The sequence below is a fragment of the Uloborus diversus genome, chromosome 2 (genome assembly GCF_026930045.1).
Source record: "Uloborus diversus isolate 005 chromosome 2, Udiv.v.3.1, whole genome shotgun sequence".
Classification (NCBI taxonomy): Eukaryota; Metazoa; Arthropoda; class Arachnida; order Araneae; family Uloboridae; genus Uloborus; species Uloborus diversus.
This window is the reverse complement of record NC_072732.1, coordinates 182,379,788-182,401,542: the sequence shown is the minus strand read 5'-3', so window position 1 is coordinate 182,401,542 and position 21,755 is coordinate 182,379,788.

Genomic DNA, 21,755 nt, shown 5'->3' with positions numbered 1-21,755 from the left:
AGTGATTTGATTAAGAAATGGTGAAAGCGCGTTAACACCAGAAAACTCTGGATTAACAAACTTGGACAACGTTATACCAGGTAAAAATTTTATTGTTTTGTTTGATTTTGTAAGAATATGGGTTTTTTTTATTCTTAAATTAATTTAACAAACCATATTTTACAGCAGCATTTAGTGGGAATAGACAGTATGCAAAAATTTTTCGTGAATATATTATCGTAGAACGAAATGAAAAATGTTTAACCGAGAAAGAATTTATGTTGTTGCTTTTATTCTCAGCTGAAAGGTTTCGCCAAATTTGTTTAGGGTTATAGTTTTAGTATTGTGCGAGCTAAGTATCCTTGGCGAGATTTCGCGTTTTAGTTAAACCATTTTTAATTTTTATCATGAGTGGAATAAAATGGTAGTAAGATTACAGAATTCGATAAGAAGAAATAATGGTCAATCAACTGAAAAGAAAACTACCACCATATATCCGTGAGAATTTTGTTGATGATTCCGCATAACATGACTCAATTAAATCGTAGCTCAGAAATTAGAAAAATCGAAACAGAAAAATTTTAAATTAACCGATTCGGGAATTCGAGAGAAATAACTCAGCTACAAATGCAAAACAATAAGCGCTAGCCAAGCAAGGCAAAAAAGTATCAACTTCTTTCGATAATAATTTGTAATGTCATATTGAATTTTCTAGCAATAATTGTTATTCTTGTCAGGCCACAATTATTATTTAGTTTTATCAAGAATTGATAAATATCGAATTCAACGTCGTGGAAATAGCTGCTTAGAACTACGAACTACGTAGTTTGCATTAATCTTTGACGTTTAGTAATGCTTCTTGAATTCTTATTTCTTTCTACGTGGGCCAGAATATCCACAAGACTTTGAAAATCAATTTAAAAAGAATAATGCGAAAAAATCATGCATTCGAACAAAATTTACTATACTTATTACCATTTTCTTCATTACCACATGCGTTTGTTTTAGTTTTTTCGTTTGCCATTAGTCAGTGACTGCAGTGCCCCCTATAGTTTTCGTTGGAGTTGCGAATGGAGTCTGAATCGTAAATTTGTTGTTCTAAGTTGTAAATATTTTGTTAATATAGTGAGTTTTTCGTTTAGATAGTATTGTGCATTTTCTTTAGTCAATCTCAATAACTCTATAAGCAATTAAAGATGCAAGTGCCCAAAAAAAAAAAAAATCAACTAACGGTAAGATTTTTACCTAAAATTTCAATTTAAGATACCCATTAGTACATTTTTGCATTAATGCAAAACGTTTACGCCATTACGTTTACGTCAACGCTGACGTAGCAGTTCCAAATGAAATAAAAGTTACTGAAAACTGTGATCAAAAACTAATGCCAAAATAATGCATAACTAAAAGAAAAACAGTTCAATCTCTGCACTTGGAAAAAAAAATTATAATGAAAACACATTACGTCTTAAAATACTTGTCGAGTGCCAAACTATAGATAATATTGCCATCTAGCAACCATGCTGCCAAAGTTTTCGCCAAGCCTTCCACCAGTCACATGATGTATCCATGAACCAATTTTTTCATCAGCAAGTCTGGGAAAGCTCGGTCTACTCTTATTATTAGTCTATGTATGGAAATGATCGGACATATTATCTCAATGATTTAAAATTTTTAACTGTTGCCATCTTATGTTTGTTAACAAATAAAATATTTGTAATTAATTCAAGCAAGGCTTTTAAAATAACTTTCAATTTTCGCTCTTTGCTTTGCTTTTGCAATAATTCAGACATTGGGATGGTGATCAAGTTTTTGCATGTGTAATTTCGTTTTTGTTGGGAATATTGCTTCCTCGTCAAGCATGGGGAGGGATCAGAAAAAAAAAGAAAAATAGTATAGAAGAAAGTTTCGTGATGGCCACAACATACTAGTTTATACATATTTTAGAAAGGAATGGAAGATTAGTGAGCTCCTCCAAAAAACCTCCTTTTAAAGCTATCATTACGATATAAACTAGGGAGGGAGAGGGTCCTATCAAAACTCTGTTGTAATTGAAGTCCCCCCCCCAAAAAAAAAACATTTAAGTTGCTTTTAAGCAAGTTAAATGATAAGGGCTGGATAAGCTAGTTTCCGTTGACATTTTCTCCAAATAAAAGACTTAAAATGCAATTTTTTGCTACATATCAAGGCATTTGTGAAAGGGCATGGGAAAAGGGGCTTCTCCTCCCAGTTTCGAAATTAAAGCCATAAAAACGAAAATTTAGGCTCTCTTTGGTCTTGTGAACAATAGGTATACTCTGAGAACCGCAGCATTTGGAGATCGTCCAAGTGTCTGCAGTTGGAATCAAGAAATGATGTAAAAGATAGAGAAAAATTTTGGAAAAAAAAGTTTTGTTTTGAGGATAGGGATATAATTTATCGCCCAATTAAGGCCTATACTTCTTTTTCAGTAAAATACATGTGTTAAATTTTGTTATCTTCTCATAATATTTTTTTCTTTTTTTTCCTTAAAACAATTCCTACAATCAAAACGCTTTGGGAGGGGCCATGGCCCCCATGGCCCCCCTCTAGATCCGCCCCTGCAATCGCCAAATTTTACTACTTATTTTGGAAACATTTCGGATGAAACTCTTTAGCGCCATTTTATGGCGACCAAAAGTATCTCAGCATCTGGGGAGAAAATTAATATCATATCGTTTTACAAAGTAAGGAAAGAAGGGGGGGGGGGAGCATCATCGAAGGTATCCCAAAACGATTCCCGCAAATTCGGTAAAATCGCACCAAGAGCCCACAATGATTGAAATTTCCCAAAATAACTAAAGCAAGTATAAGGGGATTACTAGCGGGGCTACATTTTTTTAAACACTTCGTACTTCAATAGCCATACAGAGAAGGTTTTAGACTCCATGATAAAAAAAAAAGTGTCAACAGATTAATCTTTTTAAACATGAGAAGATTAATTTCATGTTTTGGAAATTTGTATATGCTTAAATATAGTGCTTTCGTTTCTAAATGAATACTATTTTGTTCTTTATTCTTATTGCTATTTTAGTTTTATGAGTAAGGAAGATGCTCGATTTTTAATCACGTCAAAAAGATGTGTTTTAAGTTCTTTCACTTAAAACAGAATACAAAAGCAAGTAACGATTTTTTCTCATTATTACTGACCCAGGCAACGCCGGGTATTTTTGCTAGTCTATATATATAAAAATGGAGTTTGGTAAATTTGTTCCCTAAGATCTCAGAAATTACCCGGCAGATTTGGCTGAAACTTTCACCGTTTGTTCGGTTTGGTATTGGGAAGGTTTATAGACCAGTTCGAAAAAAATCCGATTGATAGTTCCCTTTTTATTCCTATTTTAGTCCCAATTTTCGCATAAATGCACCAATATTGGGGTGGAAAAAAACGTGCACATATTAATATTATATGTCTATCGAAAGCGCCAATTTTTCTGCTGAAGATAGCATCTGTTCGAAGTTTCTAAGTTGTATAAAAAACGAGTTATGAGCTTTTTTGTTCTCTGTTCGAAGGCTTTCATCAACCCAAGTCATTATTTAGTGTGTCCTCTCAACTCCCAAGAATTGTTGAATATTTTTGCGTTTCGTCTGACTTTTTGAGGCTTTTCTCAAGTCAAATCTTAAAGTAACGTTTTCCCACAAGATTGGCTAAAAATAAATGGATTTGGCTGATCATTTTACTTTTAAACGGAACTTATGTAATTAATGGTTTATTATTATTTTTGCTGATTGGACACTTGCTCACTATATCCAACCAACCAGCAGAAATATCGCCAGAATTTTTTCAGAAAGATTTCAGTAGCTGATGCATTTGGCAGTTTTTTCCACTGTCGCTGTTTTTGAGCCCAAAGACTACGTAATAATGTTTCTCAGCTTTCATCATATAAAGAAAATATCGCCAATCAAAGATACTTAAAAAAAAAAAAAATACTGTGTAAAATAATTCAACTAAATTAGGCAAATCCATAAACTGCACAAAAACTTCAATTAATTTTTCTTTTTGCACGATTTCAAACAACCGCCAAATTTTACTACTTATTTTGGAAACATTTCGGATGAAACCGTTTAGCGCCATTTTATTTTGACCAAAAGTATCTCAACATCTGGCAACAATATTTCTATAATAAAAATTAATAAGAAGGGGGAGTATCATCGAAAGTGCCCCAAAATTATTCCCGCAAATTTGGTAAGATTTTAAACCGCCCACAAAAATTGAAATTTCCCAAAATAACTAAAGCAAGTGTAAGGGGTCACGGGCGGCTACATTTTTTAAAACAGTTCGTACATCAATAGCCATACAGAGAAGGTTTTAGATTAAAAAAAAAAAGTACTGACAGATAAATCTTTTTAAACATGTTAAAGTTTAATTTCATATTTCGGAAATTCTTCAAAATTGTATACGCTTAAATGTCGTGCTTTCGTTTCTAATTGAATACTATTTTGTTCTTTATACTTATTGCTATTTTAGTTTAATGAGTAAGGAAGAAGGTCGATTTTTAATCACGTCAAAAAAGTTTGTTTTAAATTATTTCTCTTTAAACTGAAAACAACGGCAAGTAACAATTGTTTCTCATAATTATTACTGACCCAGGCAACGCCGGGTATTTTTGCTAGTAATATATAAAATTGGAGTTTGGTAAATTTGTTCCCTAAGATCTCAGAAACTACCCGACAGATTTGGCTGAAACTTTCACCGTTTGTTCTTTTTGGTTCTGGGGAGGTTTGTAGACCAGTTCGATATTAATCCGATTGATAGTTCTTTTTTTATTCTAATTTGTCCAAATTTTCGCATAAATGCCCCAATATGACGGTTAAAAAATACGTGCACATGTTAAAATTATGTGTCCATCGAAAGCGCTTATTTTTCTGCTAAAGATGGCATCTGTTAGAAAGTTCTAAGTTGTATGAAAAACGAGTAATGGGCTTTTTTTGTTCCATGTTCGAAGGCTTTCCTCAACCCAATTCATTATTTAGTGTATCATCTCAACTCCCAGTTCATAGTTAGAATTGTTGAATGTTTTTGTGTTTCGTCTGACTGTTTGAGGCTTTTCTCAAGTCAAATCTTAAAGTAACGTTTTTTCCCCAAGATTGGCTAATAATAACTATATTTGGTTGATTATTTTTCATTTAAACGGAACTTTAGTGTAATTAATGGGGTTTTTTTTAAATTATTTGTGCTGATTGGATTTTTTAATCATTATCCAATCTAACAGCAGAAACCTCGCCAAAATTTATGCAGAAAGATTTCAGTAGCGGATGCATTTGGCAGTTTTTTCAACTGTCACGGTTTTTGAAATCAAAGACTACGTAATAATGTTTGTCAGCTTTCACCATGTAAACAAAATATCGTCAATCAAAGAATCTTTAAAAATTTTTTTTTACTGTAAAATAATCCAGCAACTAAATTAGGCAAATCCGTAAACAGCACAAAAACTTCCATTAATGTGACTTTGTGCACAAATTCAAACCATCGCCAAATTTTACTACTTATTTTGGAAACATTACGGATGAAATTGTTTAGCGCCATTTTATGGTGACCAAAAGTATTTTAGCATATGGCGACAATATCCCTTTAACAAAAATTAGTAACATACCGTTTTACAAAGTAAGGAGGGAGAGCATTATCCAAGGTATCCCAAAACGATTTCCACAATAATTAAAAATTTCCAAAATAACTAAAGCAAGTTTAAGGGGATCACGGGCACGCGGCTACATTTTTTTTTAAACAGTTCGTTCTTCAATAGACATACAGAGAAGGTAAGACTCAATGTAAAAAAAAAAAGTATTAACTGATAAATCTTTTTAAACATGTGAAGTTTAATTTCATATTTCGAGAATTCTTTAAATTTGTATACACTTAAATTTTGTGTTTTCGTTTCTAAATGAATACTATTTTGCTCTTTTTACTTACTGCTACTTTAGTTTTATAAGTAAGGAAGAAGCTAGATTTTAAGTCACGTCAAAAGGGTGTAATTTAAGTTCTTTCACTTAAAACAGAAAACAAATACAAGTAACGATTGTTTCTGATAATTATTGCTAACCCAGGCAACGCCGGGTATCTTTGCTAGTATCTTATAAAGTAAGACAAAACAACGTTAGAAGAAGCACAAATTTGTAAATTGCAGCAGACACGTGTTTCGGCGTTAATCAATATCTTATAGTTTGAATCTTTACAAGCAGTTAATACTAAAGCTTTGCTTTTAATGGGGCTGCTTCCATCAGTCAAAACTACTACTTTTAGTCACTGAGGTTGAAACTTGGAGCGAAGAAAATCTTTTATTTTCAAAACGGTTGACGTTAAATTAATTTTTTAAAATGCAAAATTTTTAAAATAAGGCATGGTCTTTATGACGTCACAAGAGATGGGCTTTGGCGCGCATTCCACTGGCGCGCTGAATGTTTACGCTTGCTGTCTACCGCGTTTCCAGGTTATGATAATTCTATTTCTACCACGGCCCCTTATGATAATTTAGGAGCGAATTAAACATTGCGCTCTACCTTTGCTATGAACCATATCGTTGCCAGTACATGTAAGTAAAGAAGCGAATTAAAAATTGTGCGCTTTGCGCTAACGGTATCAGTGAATGGCATTTCATCACTTGTGATGTCATGTGCAGAAGCATAAAAACGGAAATTGAATCTGCACACCGATTAAAATAGTTTTTTGAAAATATTAAATTGTGCCAAATTATTTAAAAAATGGTCAAATCCTATGTTTTCAAGCATGCTCTTTCAGAAAAAAAAAAAAAAAAAAACTTTTAAAATTTCGGAAACGACCCCATTGACGAGCTGAATCGTACCATTCTGCCGTGCTAAGCGCAAAAGTCGTATCTGCAGCTGAGGTCAAACCGAAAAACTGCTATTTAAAGTTTTACGCCTCCATATATTTGATCCAGATTTCACTTTTTTAGATTTTTAAAAAAAATAGTTCGAATTCACAATTGACAATAAAACATTGCATAGGGGTAAAACATGTTATAAAGAACCACCTCATGACAATAACTCAATTTTGACAAAAAGTGCAGATACCACTTTTGTGCTTAGCACGGCAGCATTGCTGTGAACACCAGGTAGCTAAAACAAGTGTTTGCTATACTTGTTTTAGCTACCAGTCTGTGGGCACTATCAGTTTCAATGAGATGACATCTGCCTCCAGCTCAGTTACTATGCATTTCAGACTGATAAGTCCATAAAAAGGACGAAACTGCAGTTTCTAGATGGAATGTAGTATAAATCGTGGTAGTTCATTCTTAAAAAAGAATTAATTTATTTATTTTGTTTATTTATACATTTTTTGTTGCCTTTTCTAAAAAATTCAAAAGTACATTTCTCTGCTTGCTGTTCCTCTGATTGGGTTGAATATGTGAACGTTAGATTCGATCTATGTACTTATTGGAACTTACAAAAGAACGTTCTCAGTAGCAATTATTCTACACACACGTGTTTTAATTTAACGTGATTAAAAAACAGGTTTTAGCGTTTACTGCGTTCAGAAGAAGCTATTAATTATTTTATGTTCTGTAAGGAGAGTTCAAATACTCAATACGCATGGCAGAAATCTTTCTTAAAGTGAGGGAAAGATGTAAGGATCCTCATATAAATAATAGCCGATGATCGATTAACCCGCGTGCTTCAACAATGAAACTCACGCCACGGCATAATAATTTGGTAATATGTTTTGGCAATGTATAACATGCAGGGAAAATCTTTATCCTGACAAGGCTGAACTCGATCCAATCACTTAACTGTTTCACTGGTCAGACTGTGTCATTTCAGGGGAATGAAGAAGTGAAAAAATGGTCAACAATGAACGCTACCTACTGGAGTTAAGGGTTAATCCATTGGAGTGGGGTTACAATCTCAACTATCAAAATATCACCAAACAGGCAATGGCTTCGTTCAAATGTAGAAGCAATTTTCACCCGTCATATCTTGACGGGTGAATTTCTAGTTCTTTACAGAGGAAGAATCTTGAAGTAGCAAAATAGCTACAAGGTGATTTTTCCTGTGTCACTTATTTCTAATGCAGGCATCACACGAAAAACATCATGTAAGGATAACAACAATTGATGTATGTTAGGAGCTATGTGGTAGCTCGGTGATAATATAGTGCTCCAACGAAAAGTAAAATAAAAACAAAATCTAAATAAATAGCAAAAATAGGAAGAACCTAGTAAATCATATTTTTGGAGACATAAAGTTATTTGTCGTCGTGTCCCCGTCATCGAAATATAAGGTCTTAAAGTCTCCTGAAATTTAAGGAAAAGTCGTCAAATTTACCAAGTTTTGGTGAAAAATGAAGGCAATCTTTTCACACACTCTTCAGGGTTGACATTCTGCCACATGCAGATGGTAAAGTCGTGTAATACCGTGTAATCCATTTCTCGTCAGATCTTCAAATTTGGCGATTGTTCTTAAAGTTTCGGCAGAATTTGCATCACATACTTTAAAAATTGGGACTAGTATTTTGAGAAACTGTAGCTCAAATAAAACTGCTTCACCTACGTGTATACATCATAATTTTGTTATATGCAAGCCTTTTGTACGGAACTTATACAATCTTTCACTATGACTTCAATTGTTCGCGCGTTCAGTTGTTGTGCAGCGCGAACTACGCTGCACGCAGTTCTTTTCTTTTCCTGCAATTTTAAATACGTCTTTCGCCTTAGCAATTTTCTAAAATTGAACTGCTTTTTGAAACGTAATAAATAGTAAACAAACACCATTCACAATTTTATTAGTTCAGAAAACTTCTACAGGTTTTTGGTAAGCAGATTATGATTTTTATTTCTTCATAATGTTAAGAGTCAAGGTGTTTCTTAAATGCAAAGTTTTTTTTTTTTCATTTCGTTAATTAAAAATTATAAGTAGAAATGATGAAGAGACATGAAAGAAAACATCGTTAATTTTTTGGAAAGGTTTCGATGCTTTGATATTTGAGATTCTTGGCATTTTGAAGCTAAAGACTAAATTTTAATAGCATTTTTCCTTTCTGATGGTCTCAGAATGAAACCATTTTTTTTTTAAATTTGGCTACCGCGCCAAGTTTTGGGGGAGCTATCATAACGGAATCACTTGGCACATTTTCAGAGCTTTTCGCGAAACTAATCAAAGCAAAGTAGTTATCTGCTTTTCAAACGTTGTCAAGAAAGTTGCTGAAATTTGAATTTATGTGTTCAATTAATCAATGTTTAATCAAATCAAGCCATAAATAACAATAAAAGTTTCATTAAAATGAGAATGTACCTATAAATTATTAAATTCATCCATGAGATGTATCATAATCTGCAAAATACATCGGTCAAGTTAATTACTAAACAACATAAGTTCCATTGAAATGTAAAATTGAAGTAAGAGGAGAGAAAATGACAACAACAGTTTTAGAGATGAGATTTTTTTTTTTGCCAATTTGGCATGTTTCACGCTATGATAATTTCCCCCAAAATTTCGATAACTGAGACTCCTCGCATTTTTTTCAACTGCCTTGGTGCCAAAGATTAGGTGCTAATGTTTATCTACCTTGGCAATGCCGTGGGCATTTCTTTTTTTGGATTTTGGGATGACTGCAAATTTTGGACAATAATTGCTTCACTCTGACAAAATCAGCTCGGTCAAGACATATTAGATTAGTCTTTCGCGCCAGAAAAATTGGTGACAGTTAGTAAATTGTCATGAAGTCCAGTTATCGAAATCTCCCCCCGATGTTGCCTTGACATCGTTAAATGGTGCGAGAAAAAAACGAATACATATTTCCTAAAATTTGACCACCGTGTCAAAATCTGAATAATTGAAATATTCCTCAAATATTGGGACTCTGCTAAAAGTTGTTTGCTCAAACGTCGGGTACTTTTTCCGCTGCATGTATTAACAACATTTGGTAATCATAGTGCTGTTTTCTGGTTTAATATACCCAACTTGTATGGCGATATCATTAACTATTTTATCATTTTAACGGATTTTTAAGCAAAACAAACCGTTACCAAATTTTGGTAATGCTTTGTTTTACCAAAGCTAAGCTTTAGTAAAGAACATTAGAAAAGGATTCGGTAACTGGTATTCTTTGCAATTTTTCTAACTGCCATGAGTTTTGTAGTCAAAGACAAGGTAATGTATATTTGTGCCTTGCGGGGATATTTCGAAGATTTGGAGTTTGGCGCTGCCTAATTTTTGGGCGATAATCGTTTAGGGGGAATTATCATAATGTGGAACGGTTGGAGCGTTTTAAAACTTTATCGTGAAATCAATGAAAACTTAACACTGATTTGCTTTTAGAGTTTTGAAAACAAAAATAATAAAATCCATCAAACGAAAAACCAAATCAGTAATTAATGTGAAAGTCCATTAAAATGAAAAATTAAAACACGTGGAGAAAAAAAATGGCAACAGTGATTTCAGCAACATCTTTTAGCCAATTTGGCGTGTTTCACGTAAAAATAATTCCCTCGTGGTATTTTGGCAGTATTATTACGAGGAAAGATACTTTCCGTTTTAGTACATCACTTGACTTGGCGACTTGTTTTCATTTTACCTTGACGGGGGGAAAAAAATTTTGAATTTTGACATCTTGAATTCAAATCATGTTTTTCGCAATCACGAGTGTGTATGTAGGCTTGTGTGTTTGTGTGTAGGGGGTATGTGTATGTGTGTGTAGGCATGCCTGTTTGTGTCTGTGTGCTTGTATAAGTGTGGGTAGTTGTGTATATGAATGTGTGTGTGTTTAGGGGGGGGTATGTATATGTGTGTGTAGGCATATGTGTTTGTGTCTGTGTTCAGGCATGAATATGTGGGTAGTTGTGTGTATGTGTGTATGTGTGTGTGTGTGTGTGTGTGTGTGTACGTGTTTGTGTAGTTGTGTATGTATGCGCGTTTATGTAGGACATGGATGCAACCTGGAGACGGCTTTCGCTATAGGAGCAGCATCGTGAGGACCCGGTCGACGGTGATGCTGCAGAGAGTGGCGATGGGAAAATAAAATCAAAGGACATCAAAACAGTCAAATGAGAACAATAAGCAACCATGATTGCTCAAAAAAAGTTCATGCCACCATCATGTTCACTCCTCTTTTTCAAATTTTATCGTCGCCTCGGAGCAACAGTAAGATATCTAATCCCAGAAATAATACTAAGATATCTTACGGTTGTGACATATCTCTGAGGCGACGATATGTCAATGTAACTTTTAATGTTAATTAATGACTCGATATATTTATTTAACAAAATATTTAACATTTTAAAGGAGCATTTAATGATATTTCAGTTATCTGGCAAACTATTTTAATCGAACTTTGCACGTTATTTAATGGGTTTTTTTTTTATTTGGTGGGTTATTTTACTCTTTAATGGCAGATTTAACTTTTTTAGGAATTTTTTTTTTTACTTTAATTTTTTTCCTCGCTTTTGAATGGTGTAAAGGCTTTTTTTTTAAATTAAAAGTTGATTTAAAAGACAAAATAGTCACAAAAGTACTTTATTTATATCTTTTTACAAACGAGGCTTTGCGCAAACAATGAAAGTTCCAATGAAATCTAAAATTTCAGTAATAGGAGCAAAAAATGGCAACAGCTATTTTTATCGATATAAGTGTTTTCGCAAATTTTTCATTTTTCACGTTATGAGAATTCTTTTCAAAATATTTTAGCCCCTGGTTGCTGGCTCAAAAAATAGCTAGATTCCCAGTGTTTGAAATCTTTCCGGCTGTGCTGATAAATAATTAAACAAATAAAATAAAAACAACGCCCGAACTTTACCAATCGTGCAAACATCTCAAGTATCGACATGTCCTTCGCCGTTAACATTACATGGAAAGCTACATTTCAATGTAAAATAATGTGCCTAATAGAAACACGCTATAACAATATAAAATATAAAATACTCCGCCAACAAAATGAAGCAAAATTAAAAGCGCCCCCCCCCCCAAAAAAAAGGGAAGAAAAAAAAGTAATTTGAATTTTGTCATCTTGAATTCAAATTATGTTTTTCGCAATCACGAGTGTGTGTGTGTGTGTGTGTGTGAGCGTGTGCGAACGTGTGTGGGGGGTATGTGTGTCTGTGTGAAGGGGGTATGTGTATGTGTGTAGGCATCTGTGTTTGTTCTGTGTGCAGGCATGAGTGTGTGGGTAGTTGTGTGTATGAGTGTTTGTGTGCGTGGGAGCGGGGTATGTGTATGTGTGTGTAGGCTAGAGATGTAAAATTTCCGGAAATTTTGAAATGGGGGGGAAAACTTTTTTTTTTCGTGAAAAATTGGAAAAAATGGAAAATTTGATTTTTTTATGAATAAAATTAGGGTTTTTTAATAGCTCTGTGTTTCTTGGAACATATACAGGGTTAAGCATTAAGAAATATTTGCTATCCACACATCTGCTTGACAGAAATACACATAAAGGTAAGATTAATTCGAAAAAAAAAAAACTTTTTGTTTTATAACTGAGAGCTTTCATGATCAAATACCAGAAATAAGTTAAGTCGTCATTCAACCAATAATATCGGGTAATGTGTGTCTAAGCGTAACAATTACATTTTCTATTTTAGATTGCCTTTGAAACTTGAAGTACGAGGCATGTTTTTAAAGTAAGTACCGTTTTGATATAAAAAAAAGAACGAGTACAGATAGAGCAAAGAAATTAATTGCACAAAAATCTACCATCCTTACGCTATTTTTTGACATTGCTCCCGTGATTTTCCAAGCATTTGTCATAGCGTGGTACAGGTTTTTGTATACCTATTCATAGAAAATTGCCGCCTGTGTAGTCAGCCATGGGATAACATGTTCTCTGAGGTCATTATTGCTGTTGTGCCACAGACCACCTACGAAAGACTTTAGATGCCGAAACAAATGAAAGATGTTGCGAGCGAGGTGAGGGCAGACCAGAGGATGTTCAAAAACGCCCCAGCCAAAGCCCTGTAAGAGTCCTCATGGTTGACTAAACGGGCGGTAACTTTTTACGAATAGGTATACAAAAACCTGCACCACGCTATGACAAATGCTTGGAAAATCACGGGAGCAATGTCGAAAAATAGCGTAAGGATGGTAGATTTTTGTGCAATTAATTTCTTTGCTCTATCTGTACTCGTTCTTTTTTTATATCAAAACGGTACTTACTTTAAAAACATGCCTCGTATTAATTGAAATTTTCGACCTTCAAACATGATTGATTTTTTTTTTTTTTTGAAAGAAAAATAATACAATGTAACTTTACTGTCTGAAAATGAAAGCTATTGAGTTTTGATTTTTTCCAATCCAGTCTCAGACTAAATCAAAACTAAATTGGTGTTTCTTGAGCTGAACCAAAACTACAGTTTCAGTTTATTCATACGACCGTGCTAAGCACAGCAGTAAAAGTAGTCATACCAGCACTTTTGATCAAATTTGAGTTATTATAACCAAGTTATTCTCTGTTTCGTACTTTACTTAATAAATGAGATGTTTTAAGGTCATTTAATCAAGAACTATTGTTTTGAAAAATTCTTAAAAAAAAAAAAAAAAAAAAAAGACGTCTGAATCAATTATAGGGAAAAACCACACTTTAAAATACAATATCTCAGCTTGAGCACAATTGCAAATTCCCCTTTTTTGCTTAGCACGGCAGTATACAGGGTGCGGTAAAAAAAATATCGGCCAAAAATGGTATCATCGAATGGAAGAAAGGTAATTTCATTTTAATGAGTGCCTAATTTATTTTTGTTTCTCACTTTATTAAAAAATAATTTACAATATATTACCTAGTTCATTTTTTTATGTATTGTTTTTCTGTTTTCTTACAATTTTAAGCAAACCACCTGCTATTTTAAGTTGTTCAACCAAGTAGAACAACAGTTCGTTTGCTTGTTGTCCCTCGACAAACAGTATTTGAAACGGCATGCCGTTTCAAGTGGCTTGGAAATGATAGTCGGGAATGTGTACAAAAACGAACAGTGAACATTTCAGTTAATCGTCAGGTCATCTAAAAGTGAGTTAAATGAAATTCTTGGGTTTCCACGAGGAAAGTCGTTCGTAAGATGGAAATTTGTGACCGATAAGTGGGACTAAGGGAAAAAACAACTCAAACAGAAGTTTTACGAGTTCCAAAAAGTTCAGGCATTTGTATGACTCCAAAGATGCCAGAAACGTTTGAGACGGGCCACAAGTCCACGCTGGAAGATACCTTTCACTGATTTACCGTTTAACGCGCTCACATCCCCCAGAACCATAGGATTTGGTCTGTAGACACTCCAAGCACTTTAGAAAGTGTTAGATATCGCCAAAAATCCGAAGTCAGGCTTAGTATGAGATGGAATCAGCACAAGCGACAAAACATCTCTAGTTTTTTGTGAATGAGGGCCGTAAAATGAATTAAAAAGTGAACCAGAAGGACATTTTAGAAGTTATTGTACTTCTGTGGGCCTAAGAGCACTTCAGCATGGTAGACTGGACATTTTCCTTTAACTCCATACCGATTCATATGGCCAAAAAGACAAGAGTGGTGCAAGGCACATTGTTTTTGACATGATATCTTTAGAGAGGACGCTCTACTCGCTCGACCTCAATCCCATTTATTACACTGTATGGCCAATTTTGGAGTCAAAGGTCTACACTAAACACACAAAAAATTGAACTCTCTAAGGGGCATTCCACGGTATTTTTGACATTATGTAGAGTCCGTAACGTGATTTTTCTTTTGTCATAACTTTTTAATTTACCATTTGACTTGCAAATTATTTTAATTTGAGCTGGTGTGTTGGTAGGAAAAGATCAAAATAAAATAATATGCTAATCAAACAGTAAATTAAAAAGTTATGGCAAAAAAGGTCACGTTATGGACTCTACATAAATGTCAAAAATACCGTGGAATGCCCCCTAAACCAATTGCTTTATAGAGAATAGGATTGATTAAAAGACTTGCAGAGAGCCCTTGATGAAAATTTCAACAAACAGTTGCATCTCTGTATTACTTCAAAAGGCTGCCAGTTTGAAACCAATTCAATTTATTGATTGCTAAAGGTATTCTCATATTATTTTTTGTGTTTTGCTAATTTATTTATTTTTAATAAAACTTCATGAAAAATTGCTTGGCCGTTTTTTTTTTTTTTTTTTTGAAGCACCCTGTACATTTGGTTTGCGCAGTCAGCAGAAACATAGTTTTGTGATTAAAGTTATGCTTGTTTGTTTTATGAAGAAGGAAAATAAATTCTTCACTAAGGTTATTAAGGGTTTAATTCTTCACTTAAGGTTGGTTTAAGCTTTTTTGCAAAAAGTATTGTTAAACATTTTTTGATCTATATGCAAATTATATTGTCATACAACAACTTGCATAAGTGTTAGACAGTATTTTAACATAAAACGGGGGGGGGGGGATGGCATCAGAATTTAAGCGTGAGAAATTTCTAATAACTTTTTGCTGAAAATTTTAATTAAAGCCCTAAAAAGTTGAAAAAAATTCATTTTTTTTTTTCAATTTTTCCGAAGTGGAAATTTACTCCTTCGGAAAAAAAAACGGTTTTTTTCCGTTTTTTCCCGAAATTTTCCGTTTTTTTACGACTGTTTTCATCTTTAGTGTAGGCATATGTGTTTGTGTCTGTGTGCAAGCATGAATGTGTGGGTAGTTGTGCGTATGTGTAGGTGTCTGTATGTATGCGTGTGTGTATGTGTTTGTGTGTGTGTGTGTATGTGTAGGTGTCTGTATGTATGCGTGTGTGTATGTGTTTGTGTGTGTGTGTATGTGTAGGTGTCTGTATGTATGCGTGTGTGTATGTGTTTGTGTGTGTGTAGGTGTGTGTGTGTAGTTGTGTGTGTATGTGTTTGTGTGTGTAGGTGTGTGTGTGTGTAGTTGTGTGTGTATGTGTTTGTGTGTGTAGGTGTGTGTGTGTGTAGTTGTGTGTGTATGTGTTTGTGTGTGTAGGTGTGTGTGTGTGTGTAGTTGTGTGTGTATGTGTTTGTGTGTGTGTAGGTGTGTGTGTGTGTGTGTGTAGTTGTGTGTGTATGCGCGTGTGTGTAGGATATGGATGCAACCTGGAGACGGTTTTCGTTATAGGAGCAGCATTGTGAGGACCCGGTCGACGGTGGTGTTGCAAAGGGTGCTGGTGAGAAAATAAAATGATAGCACATCAAAACAGTCAAATAAAAGCAATAAGCGATCATGATTGCTCAAAAAAAAAAATAAAATAAAATAAAATAAATAAATAAATAAAATAAAAATAAAAACCGGCTGTAGAACATTTCCAGCTATTAAGCTGTCAGTTAGAAATTGTGATCAATTCCATTACAATCAAATGCGATGTAATGGAAATGTACCGACTTCACTGACCATTTTGTTTCATATAACTCCAATTTTCGTGACACTATCAACTTAGAAAAGCAGTCATTAACACCCAATAAACCAATAACATTTAGTGCTAGTTTTGTGTTTTCCGCGATGCTTCGGAACAGTAGTAATGTTGTACATTTTACATAAACCATATGAAATAAATAAGAGAACATTTCGTTGGAAAAGCATCTTAATTTGAAGTTTCAATTACAGTAAACATCCGATTAGCAACGGCCTTTTAAACTTTCAAAAAAAAAAAAAAAAAAAAAAAATATCCAGCAATGATAAAGAATGTAGATTTATGCACACAATTTTAACTTAACAAGTGCAAAATGACATGGCCGTAGAAGCCGCCAAAGTTGTTCTCGAAGCTTCCGGCTCAATTTGACTCTTTTTTTTTTTTTTTTGTTGTTGTTTCATTGTATTACATTTAGTACTTGCCATACGACAACAACAACAACAAGTGCAAAATGTAATTTTAGACATTCCTATTTCCTTTTTCTTCTTCCCTTCCAATGACATCAATCTTTTCTGGGTCACCGAAATCAGACTAGTTGAAACCTGATTTTTAGATCTACACTACTCACTGATTTTTAAATCGGTTCTACCTTCCGGTTTTTAGTTCTACAATTAGGTGCGAAAACGAGCGACCAGATCAGTGTTGAAAAATGAGTCTACCCTTTGCATTTTTGGTGTAACCTTGCTTGATCTGTTGCAGTTAATTTGCTTGCACACGATTTGCTCGTGCATGTGCTCCAATAATGAGCGATCTTTTTTAACACGCTTTTATTAGCTTCACCTGTATGTATGTATGTATGTATGTATGTATCTTGTAACGGAATCTTGCAGCTCAAATTTCGCCCACTTCCTGCGATCGGATTCATTTGAAATTTGGCACGCGACCTCACACCCGATGACAATGCAATATTCTATAATTAAATTAATTAATTAACTCTTTTAATTGTTAGTTTCCTCCAGTTTTAATCAATATTTTGGCATAAATCCAACAATGTGAAAAAGGAAAATTTTTTAAAAATACATTAAAAAATGCTCGCAAAAATTATTTAAAAATATGTACAAAAACCTTTAATTTTTCTGCATCAGACAAAATTTGTTCCAATGTTCCAAGGTAATTAGAACATGAAATATAATTGTTTTTAACTAATTTCATGCCAAAATTTAGGTGAGCCTTCAATTGGAAATTCATTGCTGATCAGATCATTGTTGAACAAAACTTTTATTTAAATGCATCTCAAATTTTTAAATATAAATATGATTTCCGCAAACATACATCGATGACTTACAGTAGCTTCCCATCGGGGTGCCCTTATCTTAACTTTAAGATATTACCTCGCACTCGTTTTATAAATAGTTTCTTCGCCTGATAATTCTCCAACATAGGACTAAAAAACAGAAAAATAAAATAATAGTTTAAAAAACTAAAAAAACACGCTTTCGTAGCAAAATGAACTAAAAAGTGAAAAATAATCTTTAGATGATAGTAGTTGACCAATCAATTAATTTTAATGTAATACAAAAGAGCGTGGGGTGCTATCTATTTACATTTTTACTTGGACAACAAATGGAGGAAATTCAAGACAACTGATAAGAAGCCCCCCCCCCCCCCCGCGCTTTTTTGTATTACATTAAAATTAAGTGATTGGTCAACTACTATCATCCAAAGATTATTTTTCACTTTTTAGTTCATTTTGCTACGAAAGCGTGTTTTTTTAGTTTTTTAAACTATTATTTTAGCTTTTTACATGCATTTTTATATATCCTACTAGCTGACCCAGCCACGCGTTGCTGTGGCAAAGATCTTAAATTAAAATAAACTTTCTACTAACTAAAATTTCTATGGAAAAAGCACTATACTTACGCTTAGTAAATTTTGTAAGTATGACTTCGGCCAAAAAATAAATAAATAAATAAATAAACCTTGAAATTGATAGTAAATATCGAAACTGATTGTAAAATAACCGAATTTAAAAACTAAGCGTAAACCACCAAACATTTTTAGATTCTACACTACATTTTATTCACCTCAGCTTTCTCTATAGTTTGTAATCAATAACTTCTTTACAAAATACACTAACTAAATTAAAAACATATAAAAATTAAATTTTTTCAATGAAGTAGATAATATTGACTTCGAACGATTGTTTGTATTATTTGAAAACTGAAAACTGTCTAAGCACTAAGTTGTGCACAATGTTCTTGCTTAAAGAGTCTTTTGCTAATACGAAAAGTATGATAACTTTCCACTTGTGAGTAGGCGATATATGGTTGCCCATGAGAGAAATATTTATGTTTCAAGTCCAAACCGAAAGAAAACATTCTTTGTCCTTGAAATCTATTTATGGTCTTTGCAAAAGCTAAACGAATCAAAAATTGAAGCCTTTCAAATGTGTTTGAAAATTATGACGCAATTATTGCTTTACGTGGCAATACAAACATTTCTCCATTAAACTTTCCCTTCAAAATTGTTGACTTTTAAAGAAGAAACGTGTACCGTTGCGTAATTTAGGTGGGTTTAAATCGCGAAAAAGAATAAATTGTTGAGCCAATTTTAAACCGGAAATCGTGTAGTCGCGTTCCTGGTGTATCCAGGGAATTTAAAAATTCAGTTGGAATGTTTTCTGCTTTGTTTTCATCGACAACTGTATAGCCTTGTTCAGCATCAATAGGGAGCATTTTTTTCCGGGCGTCAGTAATGGCTCATTATTCGCAATAATTGTAGCTAAGACAGCGTCATTGCTCTGTTGTTATACGTTGCAAATCAGTGTTAACTAAGTCGGTGGCCCAACTATCAAGTGACGGCATATCATAATAACTAAGTGGCAAATTTGAAATTGAAACGCAAAAAACTTCAGTTAAAACTAAAGCTTCATATTCATCTCTGGTGTAAAATCTGGATTTGGACATTTGTGTGTTTGTTAAACTTTATGAAATACGTCTTCAAACGTGAAAGTTATATAGTTTCTCCTTAAAAAAATGATGATTGTGTTGGATAGTATGTCGTCAAAATTGTTTTAAACAGTTGACGAATACTGTTTCTCCTTATGTCAAACCTGCATTAGAAAATGTCAACTCCCAATGATTTTGTGCGACCAATAAATACAATTTGCGACATGCATCGGGATATGTATTTGAATGTATTTGACAGTCAACAATTGACGATCTACAAATATTCCTATTTGTTCGGGAATGTTTATCGAAAACAAACCTGCTACAAAACCAGCGCGATTACAGAGGCAATTATGATTTTAAAAAAATTAAATTTATCTGGGAATAGACTCTCAATTAGTTCACCTTTCCGCTCAACGGCAGTGTAGAAAATATCTGGCTATTTGTTGTACTGTACATTTCGATACAGTTCAATTTCACAGTTTCCAATACTCAGCAATTGCTCAGAAAATACTTGTGCGATTAGATTATTTTGCGTTTATACTCGCATGTTCATGGCCAATCGCATTATCTCGACATTACGCTATAAAAACGATTGTTTTAAACATGCGTTGATTTCATCGGTAATGTCTGCCGGAAGTCCCTAGACAGTATTCAGATGATTTCGCCTAAAAGTTTATCGTTGCCGTTCAAATCTTGCACAATCCTAGGATGTGCTTCGAAGGAATGCTTTTACTCATGAGCCATAATACACTTATTCCAAATTATAATTTCACTCTCTTGCAACACTACAGCCATACCACGTTTTTTTTCTTTAATGTTACACATTGCGTTTTGTTTGTTATGAATATCTAATAGGCAACTTTAAAGCTGAATATGCTGTTCGTCTACCATCTAAAAAAAGTAGCAGCAATGCCTGACGATGCAATTTTCACTGCAATTTTCTGTTGCGAACGTATCTTTGCAAGAATTAATAATAATAAAAATCTCTTGGGGAACAAAATAAAGAAAAAAATTGTTTTTTGCTTAAGTTCATTAACCTTCCTGAAATTAACCTGGAATATTTTTGAAGAATTTAGTTATCTTCTTGGTTAAAGGCAGTTATGATTCTGGCACCTTCAGAGAAGCGTAACGCAGGTTTAATATAATAATCTGGAATCTTCCTGCTTTTCTAAGAAAGCTCTCAAAGCATTAATACACGCATTGCCAACGCGAAAACAGACTCTAAAGCAAGTAGCTCGAATGTAACTCCTCTGCAACTCTTGCAAAGCTTCGTGATCCAAATATCTTCTCGCACTCATTTTGTGTTGAGTCAATGTAGACAAAGCGTATTCGCTCCGAAACCGATACACCTATTAAATACGTTTAGTTAATCTTGATACTGGTGGAGAAAAATACTTTTCACAACAGTGTGAAAACTGCAATTTGTAGCAATTCAAGGAAACGTTTTGAAAAATATAGTTGATTTTCTCAGGAAGTAAATAATAACCTGTAATATCCCGAAACGTTATATGGAAATTCTAAGCAGCATTTCTGAGTTTTTTATCATGGTGTTTTTAGTAGTAAGTCATAAGATGTTAGAGTTATATCGATTAATTAACTTACAACGCCATCTATTAAGGATTTTTAGAACTAAACAATTAATTCACACTATTATTGCATAATTAATATGAAATTTGCAATAAAAAATTATAAAAACTATCCTATCTTTTAAGTTGGACCAAATGACGCATAGGTATGAAATTTGATAAAAATCGGTTGAGTAGTTTCGGAGTTTACCCCGAACAAACATCGTGACACGAGATTTTTATATATATAGATTACCGTTTTGTCTATAATTTACATGTATGCGAGTGTTATTGATCATTTTAAGCTCTTGCATACGTTGCAGTAAGTAGGGTAACGGCACACCAGTAAAAGAAATGCTTAAGACATCACTCTCAGGCTCTCAATTTTCTGAGCCTTTTAAATGTATTTAGACTTTAAAACTATTTTTTATCTCATGCTGCTACATCTCATCTAACGTTTGGCTGCTTTTGGATCCTTTGAAATATTTAACTCTATTTTCATTTGCTCAATTTCGAAAAAAGGTTTGAACCCCAGTAACAGACATCCACAATTCTGATGACACCCAGTAACAGATAGGATGAGGAAAGGATGAGCAATGGGCAGAATTCTCATTTTTTCTTCAAAATGTGATAAAAATTCTTTGTTTTGAACAAGAACTTTGAAATGAACATGAAACGCCGTCAGATCTCGTGGTGGCTGTTCATAACCTTCCAAAATTGCTTTGTAAGTAAAAACTGGCTCATAAAATTCACTTTCATAACACTAGATGGTTACACCGTATTCATGAATCGCAGCAACATCGGTTTTACTCGCCGAAATTCTTATTATTTGACTCCAAAGTTACGACCGTCTGTTACTGGACCCTTGTCTGTTACTGGTGCCCCACCCGATTATCGTTTTAGCTATAGTTCACACGTATCGAGTCTTTATTGCTCATTTTAAACTATTGTATACATTGCAATAAGTATTGCTACATTGAAATAAGTAAGCATAAGTATTGCTCATC